The 27225-nt window shown below is 40.4% G+C and overlaps 1 protein-coding gene across 3 annotated transcripts in view; it reads left to right on the top strand.

Moving 5' to 3' along the window:
- The window catches only part of CRACD (capping protein inhibiting regulator of actin dynamics), a 293849-nt gene that overhangs the window by 140397 nt on the left and 126227 nt on the right, over window positions 1-27225 (top strand). The window lies entirely within an intron of this gene.

Raw genomic sequence — 27225 nt, forward strand, 5'->3', positions numbered from 1 at the left:
GTCTCAGAAAAAAAAAAAATATTGGTTATCATTGTTCATTGTTTTGTTCCTATTAGAAAATTCTATGGAAATAGTGGCCTTGCTTCTCATGGTGCTTTGGGCCATAGAGCTTGGTCCTGTGAGTCTGGGTAACTGTCTTCTGAGTGCTGGGAGTGGGAGGCATTCCTCATGCCTGCCTCCCCTGAAAAATAACATCATGGCAGCTTGGTGCGGTGGCTCACGCCTGTAATCCCAGCATTTTGGGAGGCTGAGGTGGGCAAATCACAAGGTCAGGAGTTTGAGACCAGCCTGGCCAACATGGTGAAACCCTGTCTCTACTAAAAATACAAAAAAATTAGCTGGGCATGATGGTGTGCGCCTGTAATCCCAGCTACTCAGGAGGCTGACGCAGGAGAATTGCTTGAACCCGGGAGGTGGAGGTTGCAGTGAGCCGAGATTGCACCATGGCACTCAAGCCTGGGTGGCAGTGTGAGACTCCCATCTAAAAAAAAAATAATGACAATATCGTGTCATTCTTTTGACTGCCGATATCTGCCACTTACTTTTTGTAAGTTGAGAGAAAGGATGGATGTTAAAGATAAGATGAAAGGAAATAAAATAACAACTACCTATCAACAATGACCTGTTACAATAACTACCTATTAATAAAAACTACTCATTAATTGTATTACTTGCTGTGGTAAGCATTGTATTTAGTATTTGGTTACTTTATTTCATTAAATTCACACTGCAAGCTTTGTAAGATGAGTGTTACCCTTACCATGAGATTTCTCCTGGACTGACAGGACCCCTTAGGGAATCACTTAAAGAAGATAAAAGTCAGTCTGATTTCTTGTAATGTGAGAGGTTTGATTAGATGGTGGGAGTTTGAAGCTTTTAATTTTTTCTAATTTTTTATAATGAACTCAGACAGCTTCTGTAATAAAGTGGTCATTTAAAATGAATGATTTTTAGAAATTTTTTTCTTAAGCACCTACAGTGAATGAGGTATTGTTTTAGATGTTTGTTCACATCAGTGCATGGAGCTTAGTGTTATAGCCTGGATGGAGACAATAAATAATGCACATAATAAACACATGAGTAGGATATTAGAATCCACTGAGAACATGGAGAAAAGAAAAAGTAAAGTAGAGCAAGCAGGGGGTTGGGAGTGCTTAGTGGGGTGGGTGTGCGCATTGCAGAATGGGCCTCATTGAGGAAAGGCAGGAAGTCAGGAGCTGGCCCTGGGCATGTTCCAGGTAGAGGAACGCAGCTGGGGTGTTCCAGCCACAGCCAGGAGCCGGTGCTGGAGCAGCGTGAATGGGAAGGTCAGGTCCACAGGAAATGATGGCACTGCTTGGTTTAGATGCATAAGAAAGGTTGCCTTGTCCTTGTTTCCTTCCTGTCTACCTGATTTGTTCTGTTTCCTCTGCAGTTACAGTATACTTACTCCCCCTGCCCCCAACACACAGACAAAATAAATATATTAGGCCTCTAGGACCACATTGATTTGCTAGGGCTGGCATAACAAATTAGGCAAACAGAGAGAGCTTAAAACAACAGAAATGTATTGTTTCACAGATCTGTAGGCTTGAAATCCAGAATCAAGTTAGGGCCATGCTCCCTGTGAGACACATCAGAGGGAAACCTTCCTTGGCTCTTCCTGGCTTCTGGTGGTTGTCAGCAATCCTCGGCGTTCCTGGGCCGCAGCTGCCTCCCTCCAGTTTCCGCCTCTGTCATCACCTGGCATTTTCGCTGTGTGTCTGTGTCTTCACATGTCTGTCTTCCCTTTTCTTATAAGGACACCAGATGTACTGTACTAAGGATCCATGCTACTTCAGTGTGACCTCACCTTAAACTAATTACATCTGCAACAGCCCTATTTCCAAACAAGCTCGAATTCAGTGGTACTGCAGGGTCAGGACTTCAGGTTACTTTTCGGGGGATACAGTTCAAATCATCACAGCTACCTTAAATATAAGGAATAGATATTACTATTCCCATCTTACAAGTGGGGAAACAGGCTTCAGAGTCAGTTATCACAACAGCCAGGTCGGCTGGATGTGATGGCTCACACCTGCAATCCCAGCACATTGGGAGACTGAGGCAGGCGGATCAGCCTCCCAAAGGAGCCAGAGTTCAAAATTAGCCTGGGCAACATGGCAAAATCCTGACTCTTGAGCCGAAGAGTTCGAAACTAGCCTGGGGAACATGACAAAATCCTGTCTCTATAAAAATCACAAAAAATTAGCCAGGCATGGTGGTGCGTGCCTGTGATCCCAGCTACCCGAGAGGCTGAGGTGGGAGGATCACTGGAGCTGTGGGGGTTGAAGTTGCAGTAAGCTGAAATTTTACCACTGGACTCCAGCCTGGGTGACAGAGTGAGACCCTGTCTCAAAAACGAACAAATAGAAAAAGCAAAACAACTCCAAAACACACAACAACAAAGAAACAAGAAAAACAGCCAGGTCTGGGCCAGGCATAGTGGCGGTACCTGCAGTCCCATCCACTCTGAAGGCTGAGGTGGGAGGATCGTCAGCGCGATTTCACCATGCTGCTTATGTGCTACTAGGGCCGTGATATCAGGCTGGAGCTGACAAGGCGCTGCCCTGACCCAGGGCCGGAGTTGCACACACACAGCATTGCAGTCCCTGTCCAAATTACTTAACCCCAAGGTGGCTCACAATTGATGCTCACCTCAGCTTTCCTATCAGAAGCCACTCCTCCTTTCTATTTATCTGCAGCTATGAAGACATAGGAAATAGATGCTTTTTTCCTCTTTTAGGAAGTTTTCCAGGGAAATCATACTGTAATTTTTAAAAACATGTAGAACATTTTGTGACAGAATTAAATGATTTTTTCTCACACAACATAGGAAAAAATAATATGTGTGTGTGTGTGTGTGTGTGTGTGTGTGTATGTATGGCTCCCTGAGTCCGTTGGCTTATTGCAGTAGAATTAGGGGATTTTGAAAGCATTGAATGTACTTTGGCTTTCCATCATGTTTAAAGATTCCCTCTGAACATGAGCCGTCTAGCCACCTGTGTCCCTTGGCCTGCTGCTGTACTGCTCCAGTCAACTCTAGAGCCTCATTTTAGGCATGGTCTTGAGGGCTGCACCCGAGGAAGAAAGGCTACACTGAAGCAGAGCTGAGCACTTTTCCATGCGTGCACAGGAACACCGTGTAGAGCAATATCCTGGGCTAGGCTGAAGGCAGAAGAAGTGACCACAGGCGGTCATGCTAGAGAAATGTCTAAATCCTGGTCAAGGAAAGCAAGTGCTCAAAGCTGTGTTAAGTCTCGGAGGTGACACAAAGCCATAGTAGGAAAACCATGCCTGACCTCAAAACCTGGAATATTCAAGGTTTCTCAAGAAGTAGAGCATGAGGCAAGGTGTGAGTGGTGCAGAGGTTGGCTGGGGAGGGCCTCAGGGGCCTGCTTGTCCATGGCTCTGACTGTGCCGTGTGGGAGTGAAAGGGGAGGGTGTCAGGTGAGACTGGGCAGCCCCCACCTGCTTTTCCTCAGTATGCATTCGGCCGTGTTTTTGTTTACATAGCCTTCTAGTTTCCTTTCAAGGTCCTTATTTTAAACCTCTGTTCTAAATGTGTTTTGATTCCCTCTAAACTTTTGGGCTTCTCTTTGCACTTAACAGCAGATTGCTTTGGATCTTCATCTTACAATAAAGAGGGAAAAAGAAAGCTGCCTCTCATATAAAGATCCTCCTGTTCTCTGTTAACATTTCTTCTTTTTTTTTTTTTCCAAGATGGGAGTCTTGCTCTGTCGCCCAGGCTGGAATGCAGTGGTGCGATCTCAACTCACTGCAACATCCGCCTCCCGGGTTCAAGCGATTCTTGTGCCTCAGCCTCCCAAGTAGCTGGGACTACAGACATGTGCCATCATACCCAGCTAATTTTTATATTTTAGTAGAGATGCATGTTGGTCAGGTTGGTTTTGAATTCCTGGCCTTAGGTGATCCACCCACCTCAGCCTCCCGAAGTGCTGGGTTTACATGCATGAGCCACCACGCTTGACCAACATTTATTTTCTTTGTCTTGGAAGTGTGTGGAAAAAGCAAGGTCATCATATTCTTCTAGTGAATTAAAATGATCTGTTGTCTTTGTCTGATGTCACCACCACCAAACGCCACTTCCTGGGACATATCTTCATCACACAGGTCTGGCCAGGGTTCAAGAGTCTAATCAACACAGGTCTCCTCGATTGCCTTTTGGCTATCTAGCTGGCACTTCGTAGCTGCAGATAAATAGCTGCTGCTTTTGCTACTCCTGCAGCTGTTGATTTCGAAGTTAGACTACATGGGCCAGGCAAATCCGGGGTCATTGGTTTGAATTACTTTTCTGCTACCAACTTGGGTAAGTACTAGGTTTTTCACAGGAAAGCCCCAAAGATGAGTAGTACTAGAATTTAAAGACTTATTTAATCCCTCTTTTCACTATGGAATGGAAATAAGATCCTCCTTTTCCCCCAATAGTGGTAGATTGTTGAGCAACGAGAAATAATTAGTCCTTTAATTATAACACATTTAAAAATATTCAGGTGAAATTCACATAGCATGAATTTAAACATATTACAGTGAACAATTGAGTGGCATTTAGCATATTCACAGTTTTGCAACCATCACCTCTGTCTCTTTCCAAAACATTTTCATCACCCCAAAACAAAACACTGTACCCATTAAGCAGTTACTCCCCATCTCTCTCTCCCCTCAGCCACCAGCAACCACCAATCTTTCTGTCTCTATGACTTTACCTTTTCTAGATATTTTGTATAAATGAAATTGTACAATATGTGATGTTTTGTGACTGGTAAAATGCTTAATTGTTATTACCAATTATTTATTTTTTCAATCTTCTCCTATCATTATGCTGAGAGACCTGGAGTGCTATGGGAATATTAATATCTTTCTAATTAGGACCTCCAAAAAGAAAACCCCCAGAACACCTGCTTCACTTTAGTTGCTGGTGGGCTGCTCTTCATGAGACAGAGAGCAATTTAGAATTTAGTTACTTAATCTGCAAGGATAGGGAGAATTTGACTTTACCTTATTTCACTTCGATCATGGGGCCCAATCCCTTTGGGTACCCTCTCTCCCCACCCCTGACTTATGTCATTGTTCTCGTGTTCTGAACTCCAGTTTATGCCATCATCCAGATGAACCTGTAATTGATATTTTGGCATTGGGATAGCTAGAGATTATATTGCTAGCCTAGGCAACAAAGCAGCCTCTCCCAAGGGAGTTAAATGATACTACCCGTTGAAGACGAAAATTTGAGGAATGCTTTACACTGTCATCTCTTGGGGAGGCTGATCACATCCATCCCTCCTTTCTTCTGTCCTTGGTGAAACAGAGGCTGCTCTGGGAGGGCTTTCGGATGCAGACAGCAGAGGCTTGAAATGAGATTCCTCTCCCCATCTGCCAGGTGTAACCCAAGATGAGTCGCACAGATGAAGCTGGCAGAGAAACGGGAAACTGGATGGCAAATGAGGTTCTGAGGGAACCGACATTCTAGTTAAATCCTTTTGTGATAGCAAAAGAGCTCTTGCTCTAATAATAGAGAACTTAAGAATTAGGTCGGTGTAGTGCTAGTGATTCAGCAAATGTAACCTCTCTGCATATCTCTTTTCTGTAGACTTCCTGGGAGCGTAGTGTTTGTGAACAGGTGCCATGGGACCACAGTTAAACACAGGACAAATGATGACTTGTCTCTATCAAATGTCATTATTGTATACTGTACTATATGCTAGAGAGGACTGAATCATCAACTCTGTGCTCTAAGATATCTTTTCCCAGAGCTTGAAAACACCAACTTTAGAGTAACTAGTTTGACAAGCATAGCAGAGAGATGGGGATGGAGCAAGAGTGTTCTGTTGATTCCTTTCCTCTTCCCTCCCTCCATGAACATGCATGGAGTTTTTTTTTTTTACATGCCAGACATTGTACGGAGGGCTAAGGATATGAAGTAAGGCCATACTGTCCAGAAGTTCATGGTCATTTCCTTCTTCCTGTCGTCTCTCTGCTGCCTCAGGCTCTCCTGCTCTTAGCAGAGAACTGTTAAGTAGTTGTACCTTATCTGTCCTCCATGATAAAAAGTAGCTTCTAAAAGCCAGGGGATCAGGCACAACGGCCCATGCTTGTAATCCCAGCACTTTGGGAGGCCATGGCGGGAGGATTGCATGAGCTCAGGAGTTCAAGAGTAGCCTGGGCAACATAGTGAGACCTCATCTCTATCAACAAGTTTTTAGAAAATTAGCCAGGCATGGTCGTGTACCTCTATGGTCCCAGCTACTCACAGGGAGACTGAGGTGGAAGGATGGCTTGAGCCTGGAGGGTTGAGCCTACAGTGAGCCCTGATTGTGCTACTGCCCCACTCCAGCCTGGGCAACAGTGCAAGACCCTATCAAAAAATAAAACCAAAAAAAAAAAAAAAACCAGAGCTCTTGAATTTGCCCTTGAACCTTTGAATCTAGCATTGCCCTAGCAAATACTTAGGGCATTGCAATGGGAATTGAACTTTATTGAATTGAATTCAGATATGTAAACAGATAACCAGGGAAAGTGTGATTAGTGATATTTGAGAGAGTTTTGCACAGAGTGCTGGGGAACACAAAGGGCAGCATAAACAACCGCCACAGGGAGCCAAGGGCCTCCCAGAGGTGTCATTCGAGCTGTCTTGAAAGACGAGAAGGTGTCTGCCAGACACCCGAGGGGGGCACACAATCTCCACAGGTCACACTTATGTGAACATGTTTCTTAGGAGAGGCCCTTGGATCCTCTAAATCCTGTCCTTTCTTTCTTTAATGTAACTAGAAAAATGAATGCTTGATTCACCAGCAGCTTTGGATCAAGCCTGCAGACAGTCCAGGCTTCTCTTCTAGCAGATGATCATCTTAGTACTTCTAGAGGATAAAGCCAGAAAAAACCCTCCAAACCAACCAAACAAATTTTTAAAAAAGCTATTGAATTTATTACACCTACAATCCCCATTTTAATCTTCTTTTTCCTTATTAAAATAAATACATATTTTTTTTTCTTCTAAATTGCCCAAGTGAAGCCAAGATTTCAGTCCCATGATCCTTTCATTTCAGCAGACACACACTGAATGCCTCCCACAGATAAGACACTGCTCTGGACTCTAGGCTCACAAAGAACAAACAGCAAGACAGTTTCTGCTCCCACAGAGACCAAGACTGACACCAAACAGAAAGCTGAAGTCAGCACGGAAAATGTCCTCCACTACCGTTTACTGTTAAAGCATAATCTGTTGTTCACGTCCATGCACACAGATTAAGTTTCTTGAAATAAATGACTAATTCTGAACTGAAGTTCAGAGGTCCGAAGAACAGTGAAGAAACCTATCCTTATGACTGGAAGATTTACCAGGAAAAGGAGAAAGCACCTTTAGCCTAAACTTCACTGGGCACATATTTTAAGAAGCCTCAGAAAGTTCATTCCATGCAGAAAAATGTCCCCCAAAAGGGGCATTTAAGATAGAATTCAAATTTTATATTAAGGACTTGGTTATATATACTTATATATTTTTAAAAATCTGTATCATTTTATTTCCATTTCTTTGTGGTAAATTTTGGTATTTTTACTATTATAGAACTAGAACCCCTATTTCTAATAATTCTTACTGTTGGTCTAATAATACAGAACTTAAGAATTAGGAGATCAGGACGTGGTTTCCCCAGGCTTGACATGTTTACCCATCCAGGACCTACTTAGTGCTTGAGTTGGGGAGGGCCTGTGATCGATGAGATTGCTCACCCTGATGCTGCCAATTCCAAATACCCATCTTCTCTTCTCCTTCTTTTCTGGTCAGTAGCTTAGCTGTCCTTAAAGGATAAATTCAACACCAACACAGTTTATTCTCTGACACCTCCCGCTCCTGGAAGTGAGTGTTTTGTTTTCCCTCCAGAATCTTACAGCAGCTCATTTATATCTGTCTAACCATCTCTCTCTCTCTCTCTCTCTCTCTCTCTCTCTCTCACACACACACACACATACACACACACACACACACACACACACACACACACACCCCTTAACAATTTCTACCTGGCTTATAATTTTGGTAAATATCCCCTACTAAATAATCATCTAAGTCAGTGCTATTTTCCTTCATGTCTTTATTTCTCATTTCCTCCACCCTGATCCCAATGCCTATCTCAATATTAAACCATAATGGGCTGAACGTGCTGGCTCACACCTGTAATCCCAGTGCTTCGGGAGGCCAAGGCGAGTGGATCACTTAAGGACAGGAGTTCGAGACCAGCCTTGCAAACATAGTGAAACCCTACATCAACTAAAAATACAAAAATTAGCCAGGTGTGGTGGCATGCATCATCTGCAGTCCCAGCTACTTGGGAGGATGAAGCATGAGAATCGCTTGAACCAGAGAGGGGAAGGTTATAGTGAGCCAAGATGATGCCATTACACTCTAGCCTAGGCGATGGGAGTAACACACTGTCTTAAAAAAAACCCCAAAAGCCAACAAAAATCAAAAATAAAAACAACAACCCATAATAGACACTCAGTTGTAATTCAGTGAATGACTTCAGTGACTGGAATTTCAGCTTAGATAAATGTATGCAAGAATGTCTGCCTCTCTTCCCACTGCCATTATCCATAGCATAACTCTTAAACCATTATTTCCCAAAGTAGATACCATGGAACAGAAATTCAAAGGAATATTTAAAAAGCATTTCTTTTTTTGAGTTGGAGTCTTGCCCTGTCGCCAGCCTGGAGTGCTGTGGTGTGATCTCGGCTCACTGCAACCTCCGCCTCCTGGGTTCAAGCGATTCTTCTGCCTCAGCCTCCTGAGTAGCTGGGACTACAGGTGTGCGCCACCAGACCCAGCTAATTTTTTTGTATTTTTAGTAGAGATGGGGTTTCACCGTGTTGGCCAGGATGGTCTCATCTCCTAACCTAGTGATCGTCTCACTTTGCCCTCCCAAAGCACTGGGATTACAGGCATGAACCACCACGCCTGGCCTAAAAAGTGTTTCTTAAAATATTTATGATTAAATACTTTGGGAGATTCTGAATTAAACGAAGTTAAATAGGATTTTTTTTTAAATTGTGGGATGTATTGGTCTGTTCTCACATCTAGGTCACACTGATGTAAGAGGTGGGCTTCTACGGCCTTGGACAGCTCTGCCCTGGTGGCTTTGCAGGGTACAGCCCCCTTCCTAGCTGCTTTCATGGGCTGGCATTAAGCATCCACAGCTTTTCCAGGCACATGGTGCAAGCTGTCTGTGGATCTACCATTCTGGGATCAGGAAGACAGTTGCCCCCTTTCCACGGCTCCACTAAGGCAGTGCCCCCGTGGGGATTCCGTTGGCAGGGCTGGGGGGAATCCAACCCCACATTTTCCTTCCACACTGCCCTGGCAGAGGTGCTCCATGAGAGCTATAAAAAATAAACATACTAAGATCCTGAGAACAGCATGGGAGAAACCAGCCCCATAATCCAATCACTGCCTACCATGTCTCTCCCTAGACATGTGGGAATTATGAGCATTACAATTCAAGATGAGATCTTCATGAGGACACAGCCAAACCATATCACAGGACTTCTCAAATTGTAGGCATTGAAGAGATAAAATGAATAATGTATCCTAAAACTATTTGACCAGAGAAACGTTGATAATTTTTCTAGAAAATGTATTCATTTTCTATTGGCACTATAACCAGTACCATAAACGTAGTGGCTTAAAACAACACCAAGTGTAGTTCTAGAGATCAGAAGTCTCAAATGAGTCAACAGACCTGCCCCTCCTGGAGGCTCTAGGGGAGAACCCCTTTCCTTGTGTTTTTCAACTTCTAGAGGCCGCCTGCCTTCTTTGGCTTAAGGCCCCTTCCTCATTCTTCAAAGCCAGTGGCATAGCATCTTCCAGTCTTTCTCCCTGCCTCTTTCTCTGTGATCTCTGCTTCTACCATCACATCCTCTCCTGTGATTCTGACACTTCTGCCTCCCTCTTATAAAGACCCTTGTGACTACAGTGGGCCCACCCAGGTAATCGAGGCTCATCTTCCCACTGCAACATCCTTAACTTCAACACATCTGATCCCTGTTCACAGTTCTAAGGACTGGAAAGTGGACTTCTTTGGAGAGCCATTATTCTACCTGCCCCAGGACGTGTGTTCTGCAGCAGCACTGCCTGCAGTCAGGGTGTTCACCTCCATTCTGAGACCCATGTGAGACACTCAGCCACCACGTATGATGCTATTTCTAAGGGAAAATGAATTCTGCCTAGTGGAGCAAAACAAATGAATATCTTGTGATACACAACTATGGATAAACTGTGAACTCTTTTTATAGTAACCTTGGCAGCGATAACAAAATAAAGGCCACTAAAGGCCTTCTTGTACGTGAATCTGCTTGAACTCCCTTTTCTCAGTCCCAGATGTAGAGCTCTTATTTTCACAATACATCAGACAAATTTTGTGCTAGAACTGCCCAGAATAATTGTTTTCTTTCAAAGTTAAGACCTTTTAAACTGTATGTAAATATGAACCTACTGTACACTGAAATAAGAACAAAACTCATCATTTTGTGATAAGTTTACTCTTTGTTCAATAAGGTATACTGGTCAGGCACAGTGGCTCAATGTCTGTAATCCTAGCACTTTGGGAGGCCGAGGTGGGTGGATCACCTGAAGTCAGGAGTTCGAGACCAGCCTGGCCAATATGACAAAATCCCATCTCTACTAAAGATACAAAAATTAGTTGGCTGTGGTGGTGCTTGCCTATAATTTCAGCTACTAGGGAGGCTGAGGTGGAAGAGTTGTTTGGACCTGGGAAGCATATTGCAGTTAGCCAAGATCTCTCCACTGCACTCCAGCCTGAGCGGCAACAGAGTGAGAATCCGTCTCAAAAAAAAAAAAAAAAAAAAAAAAAAAAAAGCTATACTGTGCTGGGAATTATAACTTTTAACCCTGTCATGGCCAGTGCCCAATAGATATATCTAATCCTGTAGTCACTAAGAAGGGCATGATACAAATGTGAAATCTAACGTGAAGACTTGTGGGAAGAGGTTAACAAAAAGTAGAGAAATGAAAAAGTAGAGAAATTAAATGAGAGTTGTCAAGAACTCAGACCAAGGGTTAGAGAAAGGATTAAAGTCTAACATATATCATGTCATAAAAATTTTGTTTTAAAATAAGATTTGGGAAAGAGAAAAAACGATAAACATTGTCCTGTGCAGAAGAAACAAAGTACTCAAAGAAAGATCCTGAATTTTAAGCAGAACAAGTAGAATGAGAAGACCTTTTTCTGATCTCAAAAAAGTGAACTTTTCCCTGCAAAACACAGGCATGAAAGATCTTTGAAATTCCACATAGATACATAATATCTGAAATTAAACAGAATGGGATAAGATTGATTAATATTAGCTTCTCTTCACCCCACACAGACGACACTTACCACAAGACTGTGAGTTCCTCCATGGCAGGGGCAGTGTCTGATTAATCTTTGAGTGCCCTGCTGATTAGTTGTCCTCATGATGCTAATAAAGGTATAAGAGAGACTGGGTAATTTATAAAGAAAAAGAAATTTAATGGACTCACAGTTCCACTTGGCTGGGGAGGCCTCACCATCATGGTGCAAGACAAAGGAAGAGCAAAGGTACATCTTACATGGCAGCAGGCAAGATGGCCATGCAGGGTCACTCCCCTATATAAAACCATCAGATCTCATGAGACTTACTCACTGTCACGAGAACAGCACGCAAAAAACCTGCCCCCATGATTCAGTTACCTTCCACCGGGTCCGTCCCTTGACACATGGGGATTATTACAATTCAAGGTGAGATTTGGGGAGGGGGGACATAGAGCCAAACCATATCACCAGCCTTATGATACACCATGCAAAATGATCAAAGTTTGTTATCATAGCACTGATTCATCTGGGGAAGACTATTTAAAAGAAACTGGCAAAAGAAAGGGTGTGTGAGAAGAGAAAATTTAAAAGTATGGTATACAGTAGACTGTTGAGATTTTCAGAGGACACGTCTGGAGATTTTCTTTTTTCCCAAATTGTTCATTTCATTCCAGCATATAATTTTCCCCAAAAAACATATGCAGTATGAGTAGAGAATAACAAAAGTACATTGAGATTCAGATGTTGATATTAAGTTTTGAGAATCATTCTTCAACAAAATTGCAAATTGCTACTTGTTGTATACCCAGTGTCATACACATAATCAGTCTTGGAGACTCACTTACAAAGAGTCAAATTTGCGTATACCCATTCAAAGAATGCTTATAGGCTACTCTGTTTTATTTAGAAGATCAGGAAAAAGAGTTTCTATTTTTTTATATTCCCATACTGGAGCATCCTCTATCCCGCTTTTGTTGGGGTTGTAAAATCACTGAGGACAGACTCTGATTTCCTTTCCTATCCTCCGTTTGTGTAGTTAGATATTGTGGGCTTTGTGGGCACTCAGTGAGTAGCTGATGACTTGGATTAAATGGAAAAACATAACAATTCGAGCACTATAAAAATCAGCATAGGTAGCCATAAAATGATTAGGAATACATTCTTTTCCATAGTGAACTACATTGATATATTTTCCTATCTCTTTACTAATATTCCGTTGTTAGATGGGTTGATTGTAAAGGACAAAGGCACAGGCAGTACTTTGCGGTACACTCTGGCAAAAGATTCAGTAAAAGAAAACATGTAACTGATTTCAGGCCAATCCAACAGGGACATTTGTAAGCCAGGCCCAGGAAATATTCAAAATCAATAACATGCCATTCACAGCAGTATGACAGTGTAAAGAAAAAAGTAGTCAAGTTTCAAAATACCCAGTGCTCTAGGGTGATGGAATTTAAGGTGAGCAACACGGAGCAGTTAAGCCAAGGAAGCAGCTGAGAGATACATAAAAGGAATCAAAATTGAATAAGGAACCATGAACGTTATAGCTTACGTTTCAGAGGCAAGCAAAATGAAAAGTAAAACCATGATCTGCATGGTTTTACTCCCTGAAATTCTTATGTTAAGATGTTAACCCTCAAGGTGATAGTATTAGGTTGTATAGCCTTTGGGGGATGATTAGGTCACAAGGGCAGAGCCTTTATAGATGGGATTAATGCCTTTATGAAGGAGACCCAAGAGAGTTCCCTTACACCTTCCGCCACACAAAGACACAATGAGAAGGCAACATCTAAGAACTCGAAATTGGACCCTCACCAGACGCTGAATCTTCTGGAGCCTTGGAATTTCCAGCCTCCAGAACAGTGAGAAATACAAAAATTTCTGTTTGTAAGCTATCCAACTTATGGCATTTTGTTATAGCAGCCCAAATGGACAGAGACACGTGGGACATAGCGGTAGTTCTCTGGAAGTAGATTGACCCTCTCCAGTAGTGTGAACCTCTGGGATAGATCTGGCTAAATCCAAATGGAGACAATACATTTATGCGGAGACTATGTTGTCATAGCAATAAGTTTAGTAATGTTAAGAGAGGGATGGAAGTAATAAATTTATGACTTTTAAAAGTGAGACTTTTTTGTAATATTAATAGAAAGTAGTTATTTGGATCTTTTCTACTTGAGATTCTTCATGGATAATGGGAGTCTTTTAAAAGTTTAAGACTTCGGGATGGAAGCGGTCAATAAAAGGATATTTTGGGTTAAGGAAATACTTTATGCTGTGATGTGCACGTGGGAGGACACATGGCTTGCTCAGAACAAACAACCAGCATTCCAGAATATGGGAGTTTCCAGGCTTAGAGGGGTGGGCAGCCAGAACATGGCTATAAATATGCAGGGGAAAGATACATCAATGCTTCATGGTGAAATATCGCAATAAATAGCTGTCAAAGCTACACAAATTCTGAAGATCAAAAGTTTAAAGTTTATGGAAATGCAGAGAAATGAATGCTTCAAAAATATGGTTAGTCCTAGGAAAAGTATAAGAAAGGCTAAAAAAAAAATGATGTTAAGGTATTAAGACAATTTAGGTGATTACACATATCAAGTAGGAAGGTGTGTGTCAGAGGAACCTATGGGCATATGATAGAAAAGCACATGGAATTTAATTTTTCTAAGGAAACAAAACTTAAAAATAGAAATGTTTCATAACTCACAATACAGGAGGACAAAATTGACCTTATATAAATAGAAGTGTTTCAAAAATTATTTTTGCCTTTGGTTGTGAATACAGGATAAATTTTCCTAATAAACAACCTCTGTAAGAATGAGTATCTGTGAAAACTTTTGAGTTATCAGGAAAATAATGGTGGAATAATAGAAAACATTATTATTATCCTTTGTTATAAACCTGTTCTCTTGCCCTAGGAATATTATGAGAAATTATACTGTAATAACAGAATACAAATCTTTGGATGTTAGAGATCATTTTGAAATGAATAGATGCAATATGAGAGGGTTGTAAATTTGGCAAGATATATTTTTCTTATGCATAGTTTAGGGATTAAGTAGTTTCATGTTAATACTAAAAAGGAAAATGTCCCTGAAATAACCCTACCTTTCCTTTTCAGGTAGGAGGAAGACAGTCAATTTCTCCATCAGTGTAAGGGTCAGCAATTTGATGGAGACTGTAATTCAGTGGACATGCAGTTTTTATAGAGTGTGAAAAGCAAAATAATGTCAGTGTTTTATTACAGGTATCACTTTTTTCCTCCATATCTTCCATTTTATTGCATATTATGTGATCACCGTGATGAAAGGTAATGTACTTTCTTTCACAGAAATGGCAGACACAGGACAGAGTTGATAACTATGGGACACTCCCCCTGCCAATTTCATAAGCTTTGTGCTCATAGATTTGCATGCTGTACTTTTTATTTCAGTGATGTTGAACAAAGTCATGGCCATGGAGGAAATTAAACTTACAAAGAAGGTCCATAATGAGGCTGTGAGTGCTGATGTTTCAGGTATGGTACAAAGTGGTGACTCTGAGTTGCAAATTAAAGAGACAGAAGCCCTCTATTCTATAGATTGTTTTAGTATAGAAAAATACCTGGATTTACCAGTAGATAACTTGTACAAAACACTCAACTGTCTAGAATGCAGCAGAGCACCCAGATACAAGCAAAAGCAGCTGAAACAGATGCCATGCACCCTCTGCACTAAACTCCTCGGGAAGCTCTTAGGCTACTGCTTAGCATCTAGTAACTCTGTCTTTACATGTAATTCTATCATGCTTGATTATCTAATTTCCTATCTCATAAGCACAAGAAGCAATAAGTTAGAAAGGAGAAGCAATTAAGAGAATCAGACTCACCAAACTAATAAGAAATGACAACTGAAATGTGAAAGGAAGAGGCAGAGAACTTACCTTAAAATGGCACCAAAATATTTTAAAATAGAGGGCCATTGAGAGGGACAGATTGTTGTATATTTGTTTCAGTTTCTCCTTGAGACATCATTTTATTGCATGAAACCTTAATAGCAATGGCCCTGAAACATCCAATATTCCATTCAGTATATAATCTACTATAGAAAAATTTCCTTCCAAAATGCTTTAATTTTCAAAAATGTTGATGCCGATAGGGATGGCATTAGTTCACATCATCCTTCAATAATACCAGATAAATAAGAATTATCATAATATATTACATTGAATAAGCCCTAAAATATATATATATTTTATTAGTAGTAATCAGAACATTTTGATTTTATATTCCTATTTTATTTTTTTTCTTGAAAAATTCCTTGCAGTAATTTGCAGGGCTGACTGGATTTATTGCACCTTCTTGGCAGAGATTAAAAAAAAAATGTATATTCAAATTCATTCTTGCCAATTTCCCCCATGGGGTTTATTTTTGCCTTGTTTTAGTTCATCGAAAGCAGAGTTTCTCTCCCTTTAGAAAAAATAGTAGGTTGAAAATAGCTTATTTTTAGACGTTACACACTTTTCTCTTTAGGAAAGTGGAAATCAAAATTAGGAACAGGGGAGCGAGGAAGACATTCTGCAACATGCTGACACTAAACTTCTCCTTCTTCCCTCCCTCTTACCCCACACCACCAACACGCACCCTCTGGCCAATATATGGCTTTACAGTGTGTTTGTAAAAGCCTAGCTCAGCATAATTTTCTGTGACTCAGACAATGAGGCTTTTACCACATCTCTAGGGAGGCTACAAAGTCTTAGACCTCTCTATTTCCTCATTGTGTAGGGTGATTTTTTTTTTAATTTAAGAAATGTATTTTTTAATTGATTCCATAACTTCTTCTATTACATTATTTCTTATCTTTCCTCATTAGAAATCACTAATTTACTTTGCTGTGTGATTCATCTGCACAGTTCTATGGTTACTTGTTGGTATTTAGGAGCATAAAGTAGTTGATCTCTTATTTAAATCCCAAATAAACCAGATTCCATTTTTGGAAATAAAAATGTACACATAAAATGGTGGTACAATCCCCGCCCCATACATCTTAAGCTATCATTTCTTTGAAATATAAGAAAATGTGCAGCTCACTGACCATGAACTTCAAGAAAGGGCACTTTGTCCTGAGGGAATTTGTGTTATCATAGGTCTTTAACATTAGAAGTTGGCTCTAGCATTAATCAATGAAGAAGCAGACCCATAATAGTCTCATTCCTACTCTTGTGTAATACAGCAAGATGGTCTACCCATCTGGTCCTGGAGTGGGGTGGGGGCTAGTGTTTAGGATGGAAATATTAATAAGAAACAAAACAATTAGAAAGTATGCACTGAACTACTTAGTACCTGTGAAGAAGTAGAAGCATAAAGCCTTCCAAAGAAGAGCTCTCATTCTCTATGTATGATAGTTTTATTATCTGCTGTGTGCCGGGTACTATACTCTATGTTATTTCATTTTTCTAAAAACAAATATCATTTTTCTTAGAGTGATGGCCATGTCCCTTTAGTGTCTGTGAGATGGAAAGAGAAAATATGTCCCATCCTCATGCTAACTAAAAGTAAACCAAAAAAGACAATAAAAATGTGTGCTTTTAAAGTTGAAGGGGAAAACAAATGGTATAGAAAAAATAATATATTTTAAAATAAGACCAAAATATTATTAGGGGACTAGTTTTTGTTTTGGTCACTCGTGATTCAGATTTCATAAAATCTGAGGAGCCATGGATTATGTAGTATTCAGTATCAGTTTCCTGTTTTTCATTCATTATTTACCTCCTTACTTTTTACCAGCTTCTGGGTTTTTGTTTAGGTTTTGGTGGGCTCCTTTCACTACCTCTGGAGTGCAGTGGCATTTCAGGGGCAGTCAGCCCTGACTCCTGATGGATATGCAGCAGGCAATCCGTGAGTTCTTTAGGAGTGACTGTGCCTGATATATATGTGTCACAGGTGTTCCTCCTGAGTTACACTGCCATGGAAAGATGATCAGGGAAAAATAGCCACTTAAATGAGATGTAGCCCACAAAAATACTATCAAAGTAGCATACTGAAAGTAGAAGTGCTGAAATGTTGTGGCAAATAATGTATAATGCAGGCCACTAGCTCCAACTTGCAAATCTTTGGTTATATAGATATTTTCACCCTCATAGCATCTTTTTCATGTTTTTGTCAGTAAGTTAACTTAGGTGTTAGGAACAGGCTTAGTTGAAGAGAACCTAATATTTCTTTATCCTTTTAGTTTGAAATCTAACCAAATTGCTGTGCTTTATGCCTCACTCCCTAAGAACTTGTCAAATTTCCTTCCAGAAAGACATTTTCTCTTCTTTGAGCTTCCAAAGACAGATTTCACATCACTGCACTGCAAGTTAAACTTCTGACTTTTAGGATCCCAAGTTGGGGATGATATTTCTTTCCATAGACTAGACAATGACATAGAAATATTCTTTTGTTCCCACTTACTTGGGGAATAAAAATGGATTTCATTTTTATATTTCTTTTAAAGAGTGGAAACTTCAAACATTCAGAAGTCTATTATTTTTTACCAAATTGATTAGAGCAAAACAGTTTTACCTTTATCTTGGCAATCAAGCTGGCTTCTGTCTGAGCATTCCAGATGCAGTATTTGTTGTAAGTTCTCGCTTTCTTTGTGGCTTAGCATTCAAACAGAAAGTTCTAATAGAATAGCCAGTCCCCAGAGAGCTCTCATCCATTACACTATGATATTGATAAATGGAATTAATTTATTCTCTGTGGCTTTTTAATTAAACTAGAACCTCATTTTTTAAATATGAAATAGTTCAACACAATGAAATCTTCATTAATCATCAGTTGGGAACCCAGAACCTGAGTCAGATTAGAAAGAAAAGGAATGGACATCTCTAACTATACTTTCTCTCTCAATATTAATACTATTAGTTCTAATAAGCATAATGGGAACATTAATCACTCTACACAGGGGTCTATAAGTTGCCATAGGATATGAGTCACCCAGAAGTTTTTTAATATGCGACACTCTTTCACTGATCCTTTAAGAAGCCACTTCCATACTCATCAGATATCATTGCCAAGAACAAGAAATTGGAAAGAGGTTTGTCCTGCTATAGCTTTTATATATCCTACTACCTTCCAGAATTTTAAATATAAAATTAATGGGAAATTAACAAAGAATACACTGTAATATTTTTAATAGACTTTATTTTTAGAGCAGTTTTAGCTTCATAGCAAAATAAGTAGAAAGCGTAGAGAGTTCCCCTACACCCTCTGCCCACAGAGCATAGTATTTTAACTTTTAAAATCCACTTTCAAAAGTATAGCAACTCTACTGAAATATTAAGCACATATCCTAAAATTCATCTTTTAAAAATATGCAAGTCCATGTGTTCCAGTGTATTCACATATTTGTGCAACCATCACTAGTAATTTCAGAATTAAAGTTTACTTTTAAAAAATGAAATTATAATACCATTTAGGGAGTTTAAAGAAAAGGAGAAAAAATTCTCATTTCTAAAATTCACCATTCAAACCAAACTCTTGTTATTTTTTGTTGCATTTTATTTCAGCTTTTCTTAACATCCAGATATTTTTATATATACTAATGAAAGAATTATATGTAATTAATTTTAAACTTTCTTATGAGTGTCTTTGGCTCTGTCTCTTTAAGGCTACTCATAGTGTGCTGAGGTGTGCTGTGATTTTACTGCTGTGTGTACACATGAAAATATTCAAGTGAAGAAAATAACTCCATGGCTATGTATGCAGTGGTGTGGCGCTTTCCAAAATAAATTGTCTGTTTTGTACTTGAACTTTCCGGAGCACTGTTAAAGCTTTAGATTTTTGTTCATCGGTAATTGGTAAATGTCTCTTTTCCGGCATTCTGGGACATGAAAACAGTAAAAGCTTAAATTAATTCATAAAGCTGGTATGTCTTTAGATGATGCTCTCCCCTTAAACTAAGGGCAAAGTTGGCAGTGGGCATTGTGGAGTGATTTCCACTAGCATAGATGGGAGGACTGAGCAGTGGGCATGTGTGAGGGAACAACAAGAGAAAGACAGTCAATGGGAAAATAGACAGTGGGTATGAAGCGCATTTACAGAAGTTTCACAGATGGCCAAAAAATACATGAGAAGGTGCTCAGGAGATGGGAATGAAAACAGTTTTTCAAGTCCATGGAAACAATTTTGGAAATTGATAACATTGAGTGCAATGATGGATTTGGGCAAGTGGATGGATACCCATGCAGTATGAGAGTGTAATTGATTGACCCTATTAAGAGGCTGATTTGGTAGCATGTATTAAGATTTAACATTCCTAGTCTCTTAATTGAGGAATACCACTCTTAGGAACTTTGCAGAAGTACGAGCATGTATAAAAACACATGTACAAGGTTGTTGATTGAAGCCATATTTGGAATAGTAAGAAACTGGGAAAAAATTATGGTTCAGCATTGGGAAGACTCACTAAATAAATCAAGGTACAGATGGCCATTAAAAAGTATGTGGTACCTGCCTGTGTACCACTTGGCGCACGTGTGCATGATGTATTTTTATGTGATTGAGTGGAAATTACAATTCTCCTTTTATTTACAAAAAGTATATTTGTAGCTAAAGTTGTTTATGTGAAGGAAAACTGGGATGAAAGATATTTCATTTTTTCTTTTATATGTTTTTTTAAAATTGACTAGATTATCAGTGATTTTTACTTTTTTTCTTTTTCCTGTTTTTCAAGTGACATTCTTTTTTTTTAGGCAGAGCCTTGCTCTGTCACCAGGCTGGAGTGCAGTGACATGATCTCAGCTTACTGGCAACCTCCACCTCCTGGGTTCAAGCAATTCTCCTGCCTCAGCATCCGGAGTAGCTGGGACATCAGGAGCCTGCCATCATGCCCGGCTAAGTTTTCTTTTTTTAATAGAGATGGGGATTTGTCATGTTGGCCAGGCTGGTCTTGAACTCCTCACTTCAGGTGATCTGCCCACCCTGGCCTCCCAAAGTGCTGGGATTACAAGAGCCACCACACCCAGCCTCAGGCGACATTCTTAAGGTTTTCAAAGATGAAAGATTGCAACAATTTCAGCTAGGCTAACAAAGTATTGCCAAGTAGAAGTCTTTGAGAAACAAACTTTAATGAATAGGTTAAAAAATTCTAATTAGTTTGTCAGCAGCTTATATAGAAAAAGATGTTTCTAAAGTATGCGGAAATGGTTTTTACTCAGATTAAATCTGCTGAAATAACTTTTTTTTTCTAATAAAAGTATTTTATGATCACTATAAAACATTTTGAAAAAAAATGAATAGAAAGATTATAATAAAAATCACCTGATTCTATCACCTAGCGATAATAGTAGCTATATCTTAAGACTAACTTATGGTATGGATTTGAAATTTAAGAAGATTTTATTTTCACTATGAGAGTTTGCTTCACCCTAATCAATTTGTCTAATTGCTGAATTAGCTGGGGGGATATGTACAATATTAATGAAATTTCCTGAATGATTCCTATAGAAAAATCAGCTTTGGTAATGTTGCATGTTGCAATAAGAACTAGGACAGAAATGCTGCAAGATAAAAAGAGGGAAAGAAGAAGGCAGACAAGCCGGTCAACCAAATTCTAAAACTTCACGTTATTAAAGAAGACAGTCGACATGTCTGTGATCCAGCCAGCAAGTAAAGAAATTTCCTTTTGTTTCTTTCCCCTGCTGTCTTGCACTGGCAGCCAGCCATAATCAGCAGGGGGCTGGTAGGTATGGAAGGGACCAGCCCCGACCACCTGGAGCACCTGTACTGCTTTGTACCTGGAGAGTAATTCTCAGTAATTACAGTATACTCATAGCTATAAGAGGAGCAATTGTATTACAGAGTTAACCATCAGAGCCAAAACCTCTGACCCTGGCAGTATGACTTCAGTGTTCCTCTTTTCATGATGGACCTGGATGCTCTACCATCATCAGTCCATAGATTACAGGCAGGTCTGGGCAGTAGCTTCTTAAGGTTCCTTCCTTCATTCCACTGTCCAGAATTGCATATCGAACTGTGCTCCCAGAGGCTACAGCACTGAGTAGTTTCTAACTCCTCAGCACTTTACTCTGGCATCCTCACCTTTAGGAAAGGCTGCATATTTTGCAGGGTCCAATGCAAAATGAAAATGTGGAGCCATTTGTTCAAAAACTAAGAACTTAATGAAAGCACAGCTTGAAAACAAGTGTGGGGCTCTTTGGGACTGTATAGATTGCATGCCCATGAAGCTGGCTCTGCCCACCTTAACCTTACCTCCTGACCAGAAGTAACCTTTCACCAAGAACAGGCACATAGTACCTCCAAACCTCCTTTTCTTTGCTGAGTTCTTCTAGTACCTACCTCCATACAAGGCCACTGGCCTTCTAACCACTGGGACAAAAACTCCTTTTTGAGAATTAGAGACATGTGTCTCCTGCAGACAGATGCAGCCCCCTGGGCCCATGACTTGAAGCCTTGCGCATATTCAGAAAAGACTGCCCTTCTTTCAGATGGACACAGCCCTGTGATGGGGCATGTAGCTGGCACTTGGTGAGTGGCAGCCAAGCTGGATTCCATCTGCCTCCAGCGTTCTTGACTGGGCATCCTCACGTAGGGAACAGCCTGCATGATCCCACACAGTCACCTTGACCAAGGAACAACCTAACCTGGTTGGTCCATTGTCACAGAGTGACCAGATTGCTGAGCGAGTATGTCCTTTCTCCTTGATAGTTCCCACATGACAATCAAATCCCTGGATTTGGGGTCCTTGAGTACCTAGGCTTCTCTGGTTTGCACTAGGCTGTAGCCCTTTGCACTTTTTATTGGTTATTTTGTTCACTTATTTTTAAAATTCCTTTTCTTGTGATTAAAAATTATCTGTTATTGGGATGTGATGTTTCATCTGCCTACCTTTGCTGAATGAGTTTCTTTAGTAGCAGACACAGAGATCCGTCAGACTCTTCTTCTGATTTTCCATTCCAAGTTGGTGGGTGTCTCAGTCCACTTTGGACTAAGACACTTTGGACTGCTGTAACAGAATACCTGCAGACTGGGTAACTCGAAAAGAAATTTATTTCTTACAGTTCTGGAGGCTGGCAAGTTTGAGGTCAAGGGACCTGCATCTGATGAGGGCCTTCTTGCTTTGTCATCCCATAGTAGACGGCAGGTGGACAAGAAAGCACATGAGCAACAATGGGCAGAACTCATCCTTTTGATCAGGAACTCTCTCGATAATGGCATTAGCCCATTCCTGAGGGCTTGGCCCTTATGACCTGATCACCTCTTAAAGATCCCACCTCTTAATGCCATCACAATGGCAATTCAAATATGAGTTTGGGAAGGAACATTCAAATCATATCAGTGGGGTTTTAGGTTTTGTGCCTAAGATGATATACTTTTCAAGAAAGAAAAGAACTTAATAAAAAAGAGCAATAATCTTTCTAGTCTTGTGTAGTTCCTGGCTAGCTTTGCTTGAGAGTAAGCTGGGGAAAGGTGAGGAGTGAGGTAAGAGAAGAAAAGAAGTCAAGTCAGGTTTTTAGGCTTTTAAAACTGGATTCTGACATTAAAAATTAAAAAGACACCCAGGTACAGTGGCTTATGCCTATAATCTGAGCACTTTGGTAGACTGAGACAGGAGAATCACTTGCATTGCGTTTAGGACCAGCCTGGGCAACATAGCAAGACCTCATCTCTATAAAAAGTAAAAACTTAACTGGGTGTGGTGGCATCCTCCCACCCCAGCTACTTGGGAGCCTGGGGTGGGAGGATTGCTTGAGCCTGGGACTTTGAAGCTTCAGGAAGCTATGGTCACACCACTGCACCCTAGCCTTGGCAACAGAGTAAGACCTTGTCTCAAAAATAAAGGCATAAAGAATTAAAAAGACATCAGATTCCCTTGCTTTCCCATGCTGCCCCCCTAAAATAAGTAATGCACACATCCAGAAAGAGTTATGAGAGATGGAATGCTGTTCACATGGGCCCTTTAAAACCCTATACATGTTCCTACTGTGAAATTATACTAGGATAGCAGAAGAGTCATGCTGAGTTGCTACTTGACCATCTGGCCTGATATTCAGACTTCAGTAAAGCCAAAGAATGGATTGAGGAGGGACAGGGACCATTGGGATATACCTTGAAAGAGCCACAGTTGTCAAAAATGGAATAGCAAGCCCTGATAAACTGTTCTAAGCAATTTTACAATCTGGTTAAATGTTTTGTTTGTATGCATGTGTGTGTGTGTGAGTGCAAACGTGTGCATATGTGTGTATGTTGGGGAGAAGGCTGAGAGTTGAGTCGATTTTAGAAAAAAATATTTATTAAAAAAACAGTATTTATTTATTTATTTATTTATTTAGAGACAGGGTCTTGCTATGTTGCCCAAGCTGTTCTTGAACTCCTGGGCTCAAGTGATCCTTTTGCTTCAGCCTCCCAAAATGCTGAGATTACAGGCATGAACTACCATACCTAGCCGAAAAACATACTTTATTTTATTTTATTTACTTGTTTAGGTCCTCGTTTTTTTTGTTTTTTTTTGGTTTTTTTTTTTTTTTTGAGATGGAGTTTTGCCCTTCTCACCCAGGCTGGAGTGCAATGGCACAACCTTGGCCCACTACAACCTCCGCCTCCCACTTTGGCCTCCCAAAGCTCCAGGATTACAGGCATGAGCCACTGCGACCAGTCTTGTTTGTGATTTTTTTTTTTTTTTTTTTGAGATGGAGTTTCACTGTTGTTACCCAGGCTGGAGTGCAATGGCACAATCTCGGCTCACCGCAACCTCCGCCTCCTGGGTTCAGGCAATTCTCCTGCCTCAGCCTCCTGAGTAGCTGGGATTACAGGCACGCACCACCAGCTAACTTTTTGTATTTTCAGTAGAGACGGGGTTTCACCATGTTGACCAGGATGGTCTTGATCTCTTGACCTTGTGATCCACCCACCTCGGCCTCCCAAAGTGCTGGGATTACAGGCTTGAGCCACCACGCCTGGCCTTGTTTGTGATTTTTAATGGTAAAAAATTAGGATTTATGATTTTGAAACAGATTTTGGTAATCCTGTGGCTCAGTATTCTACTCATGGACTTAGAGACATTCTGTGTGAACAGATTGATATAAAAAGATAGATATATATGTATGCTTGCTTCCCTTTTCTCTAGATCAATCTGGAATTTATAGACATACGGGGTTCTCACCATGAGAAGTATTTAAAGCTGACTAGAAAGATAATTTCTTTGATTTGTATTTGGAAACATCCTTTTACTCTTCCATATTGCTTTGTTCCTGATAATAGAACTAGTTCTCTAGGTTAGAATGAATTAATATGTGCCTGTTTTTCCTGTTAGGCTGTAAGCTGACCATGAAGAGCAGAGACTGTAAATAACAGTAGCATAAATAACATGATTTATTTCTCTCTCTTATAACAGCTCAGGGACAATGTGGTGGCTTCACTCCATAAGGACATCTGGGACCCAGGGCACTCATGTGGTCCAAAATGGCTTGCCACCACATGCATGCCCTGAGAAGCAGGGTAAGGCAAGAGAGAAAAATCAGTGTATGCCTTCCCTTTAAGCATATGTCCTGGAAATTGCCTGTGTCTCAGTAGTTGGAACTTAGCCATAAATGTAATGGCAGACAGCCAGGTGCCCAGCTACAAATCATGGGCATTTAACATTATTACTGTGGTCTGTCTCTGTTACACTTATCTTTGACAATATGTTCTGCTTATCACATCACTTTTTACAAGAGCTGAACAAAACCTGGTCTGTTTTGAACCTATTTGCTTCCTTAAAGTTCCAGTTTGATTATGCTGCATTTAGCATGAGTCCATCTTGGTTTGGTTTTGTCTGTTAGGACAAGCTCAGTCCAAAACAATGGCATCCCATACTTCTGTTTAAAAATTCTTTTCTTAGGTGAGAGTGTAACCCAAACTGAAGGCTTTAGTGCCACTCTCATTTACCATCATTTTGGGTTTACAATCTCAGCACATCATTCATAAATTACCGTGTCCTCATGGTCACACATTTCTTTGTTTTTCTTGTTTCAGTCGAAAAGACACCATTTAACATTCTAGAGTTGGTTACATGCAAATATTTAAAACTTGTAAGAGAATCCAGTGCACCAGAGAGACTACTGTTAAGACTGTCTGGAGGGTAATACCATGAGTTGGGAGTATGCTCCCTGGCCAAGGTTCCTGTGAACCAAACCAACTAAAATCAAATAGATCGAAGAATGAGTTAGATAAGGATTCTTCTCATTAAGAAACAAAAACAAAAACCAGCCTGTTCAATTCCTTACAACTGAATCTCTATGATACCCGACATATTCCTCCATGTACAACGAGAAGTATCAGCAACTGTACAGACACCTCTCTGTTTAGCCAGTAAGTAATCTAGAGTAATTCTATTATTTAGCATAACTTTAGCAAGAGAATTTAAGATCTGTCTATAACTATAGCCTTTACAGTAGAATCTGCTATAGAGCCTATGATGAGAGGTAAATTTCTAATCATTACTTCATTTTCTTCAAATCATGGAGAAAGAGACCTAACGTGATGCCTATCCAGGAAAGTGAAGGCCTCTTGGCAATGTTCTCTTTAACCTGTGATGTGAGTTAGGGGAGTAGACCAGTGTTCTGTTTGTGACTGATTATGAAGCAACAAAGTTACCATTAAAGTTTCTTGGCCACAGTGGCCCTTCATCTTCCATCTATCAAGGCATAAGGTTGTCCATGTATATGACTGGCTGCAAAGTCCTCCACAAATAAAAACATAATCCACAAATACATGCAAGAGATCCCTTTTTCACATCTATTCATAGAGGCGAAGCAAGGAAAACATGGAGAGATAAGAGTTCTCGTGATAGCAGAGAAGTCTTTTTTTCTTACATATTTAAAACTTTTTTCTCGTGTGTGTGTGTGTGTGTGTGTGTATGACAGGGTCTCATTCTGTCACCTAGCCTGGAGTGCATTGGCACTATCGCGGCTCACTGCAGCCTTGACCTCCTGGGCTCAAGTGATCCTCTTGCCTCAACCTCCCTCAAGTCACTGGGACTGCAGACACATCGTGCTTGGTTAATTAATTTTTTTTTGTAGATATGAGGGTCTCACTCTGTTTCCCAGGCTGATCTGTTGGCCTGAAACAATACTCCTGCCTCGGCCTCCCAAAGTGCTGGAATTACAGACATGACCTACCATGCCTAGCTGCAGAGAATTCTTGATTCATGATCTCGGGAAAAAGTTGTTCATGCCTCAGATGCCATCTGCTTCTGGGGAGAAACTTCCCTGGTTAGCTTTACCTTAAGGTCTCCAGTGGACATACAGTTCCAAGGTGTGAGATTACAAGGTTCAAGGTCCTCCAGTTTTGCTGCAGTGTGAGTAGCAAGGGCATCTTTCTCTGATGACATTCTCAGAAGACCCAATCTCCAGGTTCTAGATTGTGAAGGGGTTGATTGTTCTCAGTCAGTGAACTGTGAAAAGCTTTCTTTACCTGGTGAAAATACACTTTGACATATGCATTAAAGCATTCCAGTATTTACTTATATCAGAGTTTAGTATCAGAAGGTATGGGAAGTTCTATTATTAGGTACACAGGCCTTCCAGTGACCATTTCACAAGGTGTCAACTTACGCTTTACACTGGAAGTGGATCAGATTGTCCTCAATCTACAATATCTTTGACCAAGGAAATCTAGTCAATTCAGTTGGTTTTGCCTAACGCTATTGTATCTGTAATACCTCATTTAACTGTTTTACAACTTGTCCAGTGAAGCAAGTACTTCTATCATTGGAAATTTCTCCAGGATGTCTCATGAGGAAAACATTTCCTAATAACCTTTTATGACATATTATATGCCATGATGATGTTATAGTAACAGCCTTCTTGCATGGGAATG

The sequence above is a fragment of the Saimiri boliviensis genome, chromosome 3, assembly GCF_048565385.1.
Source record: "Saimiri boliviensis isolate mSaiBol1 chromosome 3, mSaiBol1.pri, whole genome shotgun sequence".
NCBI lineage: Eukaryota > Metazoa > Chordata > Mammalia > Primates > Cebidae > Saimiri > Saimiri boliviensis.